This window comes from Lolium rigidum, chromosome 4 (genome assembly GCF_022539505.1).
Source record: "Lolium rigidum isolate FL_2022 chromosome 4, APGP_CSIRO_Lrig_0.1, whole genome shotgun sequence".
NCBI lineage: Eukaryota > Viridiplantae > Streptophyta > Magnoliopsida > Poales > Poaceae > Lolium > Lolium rigidum.
In genome coordinates, this window is record NC_061511.1 from 97,918,944 (window position 1) to 97,933,160 (window position 14,217).

Genomic DNA, 14,217 nt, shown 5'->3' on the forward strand with positions numbered 1-14,217 from the left:
ATCTATAATTTTTGATGCTCCATGCTTGTTTTACACCAATTCATATGTGTTTTGTTTACACTTCGTTGCACTTTTACATGATTTTCGACATTAACAAGATGCCACAGTGCCAGTTTCCTGTTTTCTGCTGTTTTTGTATTTCAGAAAAGTTGTACAAGAAATATTCTCGGAGTTGGACAAAACAAAAGGCAAAGTCAATATTTTACCGAAGCGAAGACGGAGTCCAGAGGGGGGACAAAGAGGCACACCAGGGCGCCCACACCATCCTTAGGCGCGGCCTAGGCCTGGCCCGCGCCTAGGGTAGGTGTGGGGCCACCAGGCGCCCCACCGACCTCAATCCTCCGCCTATTTATACATCTTCTTGGGAAAAACCTGGATACGCGAGCCTCCATCCACGAAAAGTTCCGTCGCCATTACCGAACCCATCTCGGGGGGTTCTGAAGCTCTTCCTGGCACCCTGCCGGAGGGGGAAATCATCGCCGGAGGCATCTACATCGCCATGCCCGCCTCCGAAGTAATGCGTGAGTAGTTCATCCCTGGACTATGGGTCCATAACAATAGCTAGATGGTTGTCTTCTCCACTTTGTGCTTCATGTATCGATCTTGTGAGCTGCCCTACATGATCAGGATCATCTTTATGTAATCCTATATGTTTCGTTTGCTGAGATCCGATGAATGTTGAATACTATGTTGAGATTGATTATATATTCATGTGATATGTTATTTGTGATCTTGCAAGCTCTCCGTTGCTAATAGAACTCTGGCCAAGTGGACACTTGTGACTCCAAGAGGGAGTATTTATGTTCGATAGTAGGTTTATGCCTCTAGTTTCCTGGGAGAGTGACTTTATAACTTCTAAGGTTGTAGATGTGCTGTTGCTACTAGGGAGAAAACAACAATATTTTATCCAAGGGTAATTCTATTGTTTGCTTTACACACATTGTTTAATGCGATAGTTTGTTGCTTGCAACTTTATACTAGAAGGGGTGCGGACGCTAACCGGAAGGTGGATTATTAGTCATAGACGCAGTTGGATTACGGTCTATGTATTATGTTGTAATGCCCAATACCAAATATCATAGTAATCATCTTGTCATGTATGGTCGATATTCTGTCAATTGCCCAGCTGTAATTTGTTCACCCAACATGCTATTTCTTTATGGAGAGACACCTCTAGTGAACTGTGGACCTCGGTCCTATTTCCTTTACTGATAAATTCAACTGCAATCATGTTCTGTTTATTTTCTGCAAACATCTCCTTTCATCGATACGTCTAATCCTTTGTGTTCAGCAAACCGGTGAGATTGACAACCTCACTGTAAGTTGGGGCAAAGTACTTTGATTGTGTTGTGTGCAGGTTCCACGTTGTTGCTGACGTCGGTAGTGCACCCTGCCATTAGTCAGCCAGCAACACCTTCAGAAGTCACACATTTCTCCTACTGGTCGATTAAATCTTGGTTTCGTACTAAGGGAAAACTTGCTGTTGTGCTCATCACACCTTCCTCCTGGGGTTCCCCAACAGCGTGTCCGCATACGACGAGCACACGCCATCAGCCTCTCCTTCTCGGTGGCCCTGAAGGCGTGTACCTAGCGGATGGTGTCGGCCTGCTCACGCCTCCACGCCGCAGCCGCCTCCGCCTCAATGATGATGCGGGCCGCCTCGATCTCGGCTGCCTCCTCCTCGTCGTTGTGGACATAGTCGTCATCGTCAAACAGCTTCGCGGACACCTCGAGTCGCCTCGTCGTCGGATGGTAATTGAGAGCGGCGGCGGCAGTGTCAACCAGAAGATGAGCCATCGCTAGAATTGGTGCACGGGGCGCGCTTCCCTGGCAGCACGAGGCCCTAGTTGGTCCAGCGCCTTGCGTTGCTGATGGCTCCCCAGTGAAGGAGATCAGTTGTTGATACCCATTGTTACCAAAGTTTCTTATATAGTTGGCATCTACATTTTCACTGGTGTTTTCAACTAATTCTTGTACACGAACATTATCATTATTTTGCTTTGCTACATAAGCTAATATTGCATCAATTTTATTGGATAAAGAATTTTCTTCTTGAATTAATAGAGTGTACTTTCTTAGTGGGATTAGGTGCTCTTTCAGTGTGCCATTGACTATGATTATGCAATACTAGTCGTCAACCCGTGCTCCAGCACGGGCTAGAACTCAAAGATATATGGTCAGAAGATATTAGCTTATACTATAAAAATGAAATTATTAACTATGGAAATTCTCCCAAATAGATGTGTTTTTTTTTCTTAATAGGCGTCTGCACAGAATATCAGTGATTTAATATTAGTACAGACGGCCAGCTTGCTTAGTCCTGTTTTTCAATTTGTATATTTTAACTAATAAATATGGTTATCCAAAAAGCAAACTGGGGAATGAACCAACTAAAGTAATATAATGTAAATACTCCAAGTTTTAGTTAGTACCAGGATATAAAAAAAAGTAAACAGGAATCCTAAAGGAAACTAAATTTCATTATGTTACGAACCCACACACAAATATCTTGAAATAAGACCTATTTTGTCATGTGATTTAAGTTATATAACATAAATTACAGCACTTTAATATTAAATAATTTTCCCTTTAGGTTTGCACCAATGCAGAGGTTTTACTTTATTACCAAGACGTAGTAAATATCTAGTACAACCAAAGAAAACTAATCTCTTCGGTTAAGGCATATTCACCAATGGGCTTTAAGAAAAAAAGTATCATGATATACCTTGCTCTCAAAAGGTTTGTAGCACAAACCTTTTCTACCTGTTACCGCAAAAAAACTGAAATTCTTCAGTATGAACACATGAACTTCGTAGCAGACTGAACATTCGTAAATCCGAACTGAAAATAAGAGATCACATAGAATTACTCTTGAAGCATAAAGATGGCATAACTCTGTATCTTCATCCTTGAGATTCCAATCTCCGTCAGAGGCGTTTTTGGAAATCAAATGCAAATTCCACCACCTCAGATTCTTGAACTGAAACCTCAACGCCGAACACATCACTATCAAACAGCTAGCTGCAAATCAAAAGAAGAGTGAAATGTACTGGTAATATATGTAGATAGCTAATAAGAATATAGGCATTATTAATTTCGAATGAGAAGTCAGGCTATTAATAAGGTTCACGGTCAAGGATTTACATGAGTCAGCTGTTGGATCCACCATATGAACAAATTTCCAGATGAGTTGGGAACCGACGACCAGAAACAGAGCACCACTTTTAGCCTTTTTAAAATATCCCAGTCTAGATTCGTGCATCAGCGTTGTTTGCAATCAAATGAAAATAATTCAAAGATTGCATGAGAAGTAAAGAAAAAATGGACGACACACCACTATACCAGTAATCAGGGAATATCAAAGGCTGAACATAGCAAATATAAGAAGAGAATGATCTGATTACCTGTCCCGCGATGGCCCATGCCTTTCATTCTGACGCATCCGGCTGCTCTGCAGCTGGAGCGCGCTAAGACGAACGTCCAATGGCTGTTGCCGGCAGCTCGGGCAGCTCGCCGCTGTTGCAGCGCTTGAGACGCGCAGATTAAGAGCAGGTTGGACAGCAACTGCACAGGAGACCTGCAGGAGGGATACGTAATCTTCATTTGCAAACACAGAGAGAACGTGACTGCAGCGATGCTCCTGCTATCACCAATGCTGATCCAGCGTTCGCTATTCATAGACGCATTTGATCCGCGCGATCTGAGAGGAGATGAGGACGGCGGCGGCCTTAGCTGCGGCAAGAGATCCGATCGCAATTTTCTGAGCCATGATGGCTGCGTGTCAGATTACGGTTGTGTACACATCTAGGACTCTTAGCAAACTCGAATTTTTTTTTTCTAGGGAACAGATATCTTTCGAGTCACTTTTTGGATCGTAACAATAAATTTTTTAGACACGATTGCTTTTAGGGGTTCATCAAGGATTAACGTGGAGCAACAGAAAATAATCTTAAGGTGCGTACGGGACGGAACGTGTCTACATAACTTTCTAGGTACATTATAAATCACAACTTTCTCGACTAATCCTAACCATAAATTTTAGATCTAATAGCCTTAATTATTTTGATGATGTGGATTAACGTGGAAGCTTTTACGGTGCCTCCAATTAGTAAATATAAGATGCGTCTAAGATGGCTTTAACTTCAGTCACAGTTTTACTCATGAATGCACCCCCGCAGCAGAGTCTATCATGCTTCTTGATATTATATTTAACCCATCGTAAAAAAAAATGTAGGATGGTCCATTCATTTACTTCATGCGATGGGCAAGTTCTAAGCATGTATTAAATTCTTTCTCAAGCTGTTGCTACATGTTCATTATCATTTTTTTAAATGATAGGATGTTATTTTGTAGAGGTAATTGCACCACTCATGCAATAACTTATCTTTAAGGTGCAAAATATACAAAAACTTGCAAGGTGTGTTCCCAGGTACACGAACTTGTATTTCAGGTGCAAATTCATACAAAACGATGAGAACCTGACATTTGGCGTGCCATGCTGGATCGGAAAATTTGCAACGAAGTCTGTAGAAAAACAGTATTAGCAAACAGGTCCTTCGTTTTGTGGGGGTGTGGCAAAGTTGGAAATTACAAGAAAGACGCGTTGTCTTTTTTTTCCACCGGCGGCGTAAACCCCGGCAGGTGCCGTCCCATGGCGCATCTCCGACCATGCATGCCATACATAGAAGAATCGATCCAAATCAAGGCACCCTGAGCACGTACGGGGGATCTACAAACCACCAACTCACCAAGGCAGCAAACTAAGTGCATCTCTAGCAGGCGACGCATTTTATTGTACACGAGCGTCTGTTTTCGATGCGCCACGGACGGTAAAATGACCGTTTTATCCATGCGTCTGTTTTTTACTTGTTTTTTTCCTCTACTCCATTTAAACATAGTTCTAAATATTATATATTGGAACATGATTTTACACAAGCTAATACATAGGTTGGAACATGGTTTACACAAACTAATACATAGTTTGAACCATGGTTGACACAAATAAAACATTTTTTAAAAAAGAAACCAGTTGTGTTGATTTCCGTAAGTTCGCTACCAAGAAAGAACATTCGAGGGCACACTCAGTCACCCAAACTGGAAAATCCAGCTGGTGACAGTGGCCCTGTTGGTTCTTTCGAGCAAGAATATCCAGAAACCTCCACTAGCGGCTTCAATTGGCTCGTAGCCATATTCGCTGCAAAGAAAGAACACTCTAAGTTCTAACTATCGGTGTCCGAGCCGGATTCGCCGGTGTGGTAGTGCCTGCGGCACGCTGTGTCGTCGAACACCTTGACGATCATCTCGCCATCACCCTCGTAGAGGAAGGTGAGCTGGCAGCCGGGCTCGAGCTCGAGGTCGCGGGCAAACTTGTCCCACCCCGTGTGCATGTACATCTTGCCCTGCCCGTCGAACAAGATCTCGACATTCCACCGGCAGAAGTTGCAGCTGGCCTCCCGTAGCTGCAACTGCGCCGGCTCGACGCCATCGATGAACTCGGCGAACTTGTTCGGGAGCCGCTTGATGCCGAGTGGATCGTCGTCGATGACAGGAGGAACTCGAAGCAGCGGTCCTCCTGCGAAGACGAGGAGGGCGCAGGCGACCGTGGTGTCGTAGCTGCTCCACCACGGCGGCCCCTGCCCCGGCCCCGGGGGCGCCCAGGCCCGCGGCCTCGACCGCCTCGACCGCCCTATTTTGGGCAAATTTGTACATAGCCCTATTTTGGGAAAATTTAACTACCAAAAGAAGCACTCTATATGGGCTTTAAAATTAAAAACAAATATATAAAACCCTCTATTAGGGTTTGACGAGGACGCGGTGGCCGCCGGTGCGCCGCCTAGTCCCTACGGGCGTCGTCACCATCGGTGTCGACGACGTCCCTGAGCGGCGAGGCGCTATTGTGGCTCGACCGCGCTGGGGACTCCGGCCACAGAGACCACAGGGCCTCCTCCCAGGAGGAGTGCGGGTCCGGAGCCGCCCGCTGCTCCGCCGCAACAGCCCGGAGCTGCGCCTCCTCCCTGAGGCACAGCTCCCTCTCCTGCCAGGCGAGGCGCCTGGTCTTCTGGCGCCTCTCCTCCACCGCGCGGCGCCTGGCCTCCTGCCGCATCTGCTCCTCGCGGCGGAGCCTGACCTCCTCCTGCCGCCGCGCCGCTGCCTCCTCCGCGCGGACCTGGTCAAAGAAGGCCCAGGCCTCGGTGTCCTCGACCTGCTGCCGGGCCTCCTCCTCCATCGCGGAGGTGCGAATGGTCGCTGCGAGATGCGTCCACTTCGCCTGCTCCTCCGCCGCTGACAGCCAGAGCGGCGCGCAGGTCGGGGTGTTCTTCTGGGGACTCCGGCTTCGGCAGCAGCGGTGTGGGTTGCGCCAATGCCGCGCCGACGCGGGCGGCCTCTCCGATGTGGAGACCGCCGCGGTTTCCTCCGGACCGCAACACCGGCGGAGGACGGCGGCTGCTGTTGGCCTCGCCGTCGTTGGCGCCGGGAGCGAACCGTCTCTTCGGGGCCATGGCGGCGGTTGCGCGTGCGTGCGGAACCGTCGAGTGGAGACTGGAGTGGGGAGTTGACTGGACAGGGACAGATCCCTCCAGTCCACATTTAATATGACGGGCGCGCTCACCGACAGCTGCCCCAAGGGAGACGAGCAGGCGAGCATCCGGACACGACCGGACGCCGAGTGCCATCCGCGGCCACGCAAACCTAGCCCAGATTTGGACCGGGTTTGCGTCGTTCCGGACGCCGCGGCCATCCGCATTTGCGGTGCGTCGCCGCATTGGGTCGTGGATTTGTCCGGTTGGACCCATCTAGACGCGCGGGCGCGGGATGGGTCACCGCGTTGGAGATACCCTTAGTGACACTACGCCAATTCGACTTCTTACAGCCGCTGTTCCTAAGGGCTACGAGGGCGAGCTCCCGGATGGTGGCGTTGCGTAGGCTGTTCAAGGGAGCCATGTGGCTGGACCCTGCAACCGTGCTGCAACAGTTGGTGTGCTACGACCGGGAGAGGTAGTGGACGGTGGTACAAGCGCGCTGACTGCACAGCTTACCCCTTCAAAACGTGGCCCGTGGCGTCTACATGCGGCGGTCGTGGATGGAGAGGCGATTGCACCGACAGAACCCCAACGAGACGATCATGACAACGCCAAGGTTTTTTGTGGGAAATTTAAATAAGTAGAGGGGGGTTTCTACTAAATATTCAAAACTGGTCCCGTTCATTTTTCTAGGGGTTAATTATTGGTTTGCCATTACAGCCCGCACAACACTCAGTTTTGCCACTAGAGCAGAATGGTTCTCAGTTTTGCCACTAGTATGTGTGCAACGACTCGTTCCGTGAGTCTGCCGTTTCATTCAAGTCAAACGTCCTTGACTCGGCTGTTTCAGGTGGGACCAGGCGGAGACGCGTTTGAAAAGAGGACCGTTGCTGGCCGTTTCACGTGGGACCCACAAGGTTTGGCTTTGGGCAGATGAGAAGGGTGTTTAAAAAAATGAACAAACAAAAAAGGGTGCGGCTGGGACTCGAACCCAAGACCGCTTTGTTTGGTAGCGTGAAGGATTGCTTTCGTAACCAGTGGGGCGGATGGAAAGATATTGAAAAGCGAATGGAAGAAATCTAGCTATAGATAGTTCTAGTTCGTGACTTGGTTTATGGTGTAAGGACGCATATGTTTGTTCTTTGTGTTTATGCACGCTGCTTAACCAAAAAAAGGGTGCGTCTTTGTTATTTTAAGCATTACGTGTTTGTGGTTTAGGTTGGAAAAATAATCAAACAAAAAAGGGTGCATCTTTATATTTTTGCGAGGGAAAAATGGTGCATTTATCTGATTTCAAGCATTGCGTGTTTGTGATTTTTTGTTTCATACTTATATGGGTACCGTACTTATATTACATCAAAGTTCATACTTGGATCCATGTTTGTGATTTCATGATTCATACACCCTTGATATATTACATCGAAATCATAGAAAACTAAGATATATGAGATGCAAATATTGGTAGCCAGATCATCACGCAAAATAACTTAGATAAATTCGATACATAAGATGCTTAGTTCCACCATTACACGGATATAACTTAGATAGATAGATGGGTACCCTAGATAGATAGATAGATGGGTACCCTAGATAGATAAGTTGAGTGACACACGACTTGACACGACTCAACACGGAACTACATAGAAAATGAAAACGTAAAGCTAAAAAAACATGACGAGCTTGATGAGAACACATCTTGGCCGCACCACCTGCCGCAGCACCTGCGCCGCACCACCGTCTTCACCAGCGTCTTCACTTGTAGTACGGGAGGCAGTGCATAGGTTTCCGGAGAAGAAGATGGCGTCGCAATCGGTGAAGACGTTGTAGGTGGTGAAGAAGATTGACTCACGACCGCACTAGAAGACCTCACCGAGGAGGGCGTACGCGTCAAATCGGTTGGCGAAGGTGACCGTGAGCAGCTTGAGGGCGACGCCTTCACGAGACTCGTTGACGTAGTACATGACGGGCGAGCCCGGTGGGAGGTGGGAGTAGCCCTCGTCGAGGAAGTCTCGAGTGAGCTCGACCTCGGTCCTCCACCTCGACTTTGCCCACACACGGAGCGTTTTCTCGACGAGGACGTCCGCCGGATAGAGTAGCTCCGTCCCGGTGCGCGGACGGCGGAAGGTCGGTCCCGTGTCCGCATCTTCGGAGAGGCGAGAGGCTCGCTTGGGTGCGTGGTGCTTTGGAGAGGGAGAGGAAGAGAGGCTCGCTCGTTTGGTGTGTGGGAGACGAAGAGAGGCCCCTTATAAAGAGGTTGGCTCATAATTGGGTGGTTCCTAATGAATTAACGCGTGGCTAGCCATCTTCCAAAAATAATTAAGCGTATTGACGATGGCAAAACTGATGCCGCTGCATCGCTGCGAGAGCTGAGACGATGGCAACGCTGAGACGCTGCGTTGATGCATTAAAAGGCGTCGGCGAGTGAGGTACGTGGAAAGGACCGTTGGCGTGGCGCCTGCATGGCGCATGCATCGCAGTCCTAGACACGCGGGACGGCAACGGACCAACGGACATTTCAGTGTTCTTATAGCCCACCGTACGCGTGGAGAAAGGAACCAATCATGTTGAAGAACGAGGGTGTCCACGGATCGGCCCCGAAACCTTCTAGAAGGCTAGATCGGACGGTCGGCGTTACCGCAGTGAACGGTCCACAATGCAAAACAGAGCAACCCACGGATCGGTCCGGTTTCCTTCTAGAAGAATAGGGTTAGCTGGTCAAAATTAGGCTTTGACCAAACTTGAAATGAGCATAAAAAATTCAAAAAAAATCAAAAAAATGGAAAACCTTCTCACATAGACTTCTTATGTCATATACTACCGATTCTAGTTGATAAACATGGTCTACATGCTGTTCAACAAAAAAACCATGTGTCTAATGTGATATCTCAAACACTGGGGTACAAGTTCGAGGGTGAAGACAAGAGGTTTAGGGTTTGGAACATGAAAAGTTTCAAAAACCTCACCAAAGCTTCATTTTGGAGTGAATAACAAGGATCCATGCTTAGTTTTACAATTCCATGTTTAAAACTTGATAAAATGATGGTCAAAGTTAGGTTTGACTAAATTTGAGATGAGCATAAAAAATTCAAAAAAAATCAAAAAATGGAAATCCTTCTCACATAGTCTTCTTATGTCATATACTACCCATTCTAGTTGATAAACATGGTCTACATGCTGTTCAACAAAAAAACCATGTGTCTAATGTGATATCTCAAACACTCGGGGTACAAGTTCGAGGGTGAAGACAAGAGGTTTAGGGTTTGGAACATGAAAAGTTTCAAAAACCTCACCAAAGCTTCATTTTGGAGTGAATAACAAGGATCCATGCTTAGTTTTACAATTCCATGTTTAAAACTTGATAAAATGATGGTCAAAGTTAGGTTTGACTAAATTTGAGATGAGCATAAAAAAATTCAAAAAAGATCAAAAAATGGAAATCCTTCTCACATAGTCTTCTTATGTCATATACTACCCATTCTAGTTGATAAACATGGTCTACATGCTGTTCAACAAAAAAAAACATGTGTCTAATGTGATATCTCAAACATCAGGGTACAAGTTCGAAGGTGAAGACAAGTGGTTTAGGGTTTGGAACATGAAAAGTTTCAAAAACCTCACCAAAGCTTCATTTTGGAGTGAATAACAAGGATCCATGCTTAGTTTTTCAATTCCATGTTTAAAACTTGATAAAATGATGGTCAAAGTTAGGTTTGACTAAATTTGAGATGAGCATAAAAAATTAAAAAAAAATCAAAAAAATGGAAATCCTTCTCACATAGTCTTCTTATGTCATATACTACCCATTCTAGTTGATAAACATGGTCTACATGCTGTTCAACAAAAAAAACCATGTGTCTAATGTGATATCTCAAACACTGGGGTACAAGTTCGAAGGTGAAGACAAGTGGTTTAGGGTTTGGAACATGAAAAGTTTCAAAAACCTCACCAAAGCTTCATTTTGGAGTGAATAACAAGGATCCATGCTTAGTTTTTCAATTCCATGTTTAAAACTTGATAAAATGATGCTCAAAGTTAGGTTTGACTAAATTTGAGATGAGCATAAAAAATTCAAAAAAAATCAAAAAAATGAAAATCCTTCTCACATAGTCTTCTTACATGGAATTGATGTGTTGTGAACTTATTTGGCCAATTTAGACAAGATCAAAAAAACTTGCTTAGAAATGAGGCCATTTACCCTAACTTTGGAGCTCTTTTTTAGCACATTTTGACATGAGTTCCTCAAAACATGTAATCTCATCATTCCAACATCATTCAAACATAGTTCAAACATGTACTCTAATCATTCCAACATCATTCAAACAGAAATACAACATTATTCATGAACTTTAGTTGGTTCCCACTCAATCATCTACAAAGCGTTGCGGCTTCTTCTTGGTCCTTGCGCTTCTTGCCACCACTTTGTTCCTTGTGATCCTTGTGCTCATTGCTTCTTTTCACATTGCCTGCTGACCATGTCAACATTGTAGGTTTTCTCATATTCATTTGATGTGACATGGTAGACACCAGCATGTCATGCTCCTAGATTCTTTGCCCATTCTGTCATTTTATCTATTTTTTTCCTTATCTTGGGGCAAATAGTACCAGGCCATGTATCTGCCTCTTTTTGCTTTGCCACATTTATATGCATGATTTTGCTGAAAATGGTTTCCAACATTGATAGTACAGAAACTCTCTACCCTCAAGAATGTAGTTGTTAAATACTTCGAATGATTATTCGAAGCATGTCACATTTTAGGAAATCATTGAAGAAAGCTTTAATCCATGTATTTGGCTGCAATTCCTCCACCCATGCCCAAGCTTATGGTAAACGTGTCTCACACAGTGCCTATGTTCTGAATCAGGGAAAACTTTCTTCACTGCATTGATGAGGCCCTGTAATATAGAGACAATGTTAATCAGAGAATATTCTTGTGAATATGGCAGGTCGACTAAAAAGTTAATTATGCCCAATATAGAGAATATTATTTTCCCTTTTCTAGCTAGACACTAAAGATCAAACTCATGGACTTGTCTACATGTGTTCAGCTAGTGTGCCTTCTGTTCAGCTCGTGTGCTGATGCCATTGTGCTGCATCCTATAAATGGCATCCATCTACCGAACCGAAATGCAAACAAAGATGGACAATGCCATGAGTTGGAGGAGGAGCAACGGCTCTACTCGGTGCCTCTCGCTCCGAGAGATGCCTCTCTGTCCGAAGTGCTTCCATGGCTAGGGCGGACAAGCACTTGCTAGTTTATCGTAGGAGAACCTTGGAAGAGAGGGAAGGCTGCTGCTGCAAGGCGCATGGAGGAGGAAGAAGCTCGCTGCTAGGGCTGAGGGAAGAGCAACAAGCAGTCATTACCTGCAGACGGCTAGGTGAGTGCTTTAGGACTACACAGGTCATCCAACTTCCAACGGAGCGGACCAAAACCTACTCCCAAACCGAGAAGGTACCATGTGTCACCAAATCTTGAAGAAAAGGTGAAGGGCTGGAGTTATGTTGTCGTTGGTCGAAGAAGGGCATGAAGAAGATGAAAGAGGCACTGAAGATTGGTAGAGGCAAGGACAAGGGCCAAGTTTATCATAGGAAAGGTTAAAGCATGGCATGTAGTTTCTTGCTGTTTCAGTCATGTAGTTTGTCAGAATAAGAATGTAAGGCCGTCGCCGCCACTAGCCATTTCGTCGAGCAGGTGGAGGGCGCAGTGGCGGAACGAGCGACTACGTCGCAAGATGGTGGGGCAGAGCGAGGTGCTCCCTGGAGGCGGTGGCGGTGGAGAAGGTGTCCACGCGGGACGGCCGCGCGGCGGCGCGAGGTGGTGGCGTCGCGGAGTGGTGGCGTCGCGGATGGTGGTGGGTGCGGTGGATCGGTGTGTGGCTGTGTGGCGGGAGCGAGGGTAGTTCGGTCTTCACCTATTTGCCATTGCGCGGTCCTACCCGTAAGATCCGGCCCCACTTTCGGTAACGGCAAGAGACGGAAACGTTTGAAGCCTGGCCGTTTGGCCTCGATGGAGCAGCTGCGCCAGAAGCGGTGGCAAAACTGAGCACCATTCTGTTCTAGTGGCAAAACTGAGTCATGCGCGGACAGTAGTGGCAAACCAATAATTAACCCTTTTTCTAGGGTGGCAACCCAGGTGTTAACCTTAGAGTGATTTTTGTATGAATTTGCACATGGGAAGCAAGTTCGTGTACCAAGGGAACACATTTTGCAAGTTGTTGTATGATTTTGCACATGAAGGACAAGTTCTTGTATGAGTGGTGCAATTGCCTCTATTTTGTAGGATCTTAACAAATGGGTAATACTTTTTAATGAATGCTTCTTTAAATCATCCCGAGAATTAATGCTAGCAGTAGTTAATGATAATAGTCATTCTTTAGCTTTTACTCTAAGTGAAAATAGGAATAATTTAAGCTTGACAATATTATTTTCCACATTTTAAAACCTTTTCATATCACAAATTTCATAGAAATCATGCAAATGCATAGAGTCATCTTCACTAACATTACCATCAAATTCTTCTCTAGTTATTACATTTAATAACATAGAACTTACGTCAAAGCTTTCAGCAGTTATTTTAGGTGTTGTGATAGGCTTAGCAATAACGTGATCATTAGAAGTGTTTGTGTAGTCACACAATTTAGTATTTCTTTCATAAACGGAGGAGTGAGTGGCCAACTACTATGTAATATTGGCAGATATGCAAAATAATCATATATGTACCCAATAATATGGGCTATAGTTGAAGTGGAAAGTTATGACAGTTGGTAATTTTTCATGTCACTTCTTCAAAAGGATGTGTGCAAGGCATATTTATGCTAATTGGAGAAAGCATATCAGGGATAAAATTTACTAGAAGATTTTTTGGGGATGTTCCAAGTCAATCGACATGACACAATTCAGGTATTCAACTATAATATGGCCAAGCTGGCACAAAAGACAGAGCAGGGTGCCAAGGATATGATGGAGACAACTCCTGAACACTGGAATAGGGCATTTTTCAAACTTGGATCCAATTGTGATTCACTAGATAATAATCTATGTGATTCATTTAATAATGCAATAATGAGGGCAAGGTTCTATCCCAGTATGACACATATGGAGATTATTAGAAGCAAGATAACCGCCAGAATTGCAGAAAATAGAGCAAAGTCACAAAATTGGAATGACGTAATATGCCCAAATATTTTCAAGAAGTTGAAGTTGAACATCAAGAGCTCAAATATTTGCCGGGTTATGTGGAATGGAAAAGATGGCATGGAAGTGTCTGAAGGGGATAAGAGATATACTCAAACAATTTGGACAATCTAACATGCTCTTGCAATTGAGCTAGCAGGACTGCCATGTAGTCATGGCATTAGTGCCATCTACACCGTGGGCAAAAACTTGGAGGATTTCGTTGCTCCTTTTATAACAACATATTGGTCAATTTGCACTTCATATTTAAATTCTACTCAAACAATCTTAATTCCTACTGAGCAACCTTCTCCTACTTCTCACCAAGTAAAAAATATTATTTCCCTACTGAAAGCTACAACTAGTATTTGAAATCTGTTGAAAAAAATCAGTTTGCTACAACAGAGAAGAGGTGGAAGAGAAAGACCACTACAGAGACTATCTCCCGGCCAACGCATTTGCTAGTGTTTCTTTATCTTGATATGTTAATGGAAGTTCCCAACAAACTACTGATGACCCACAAGT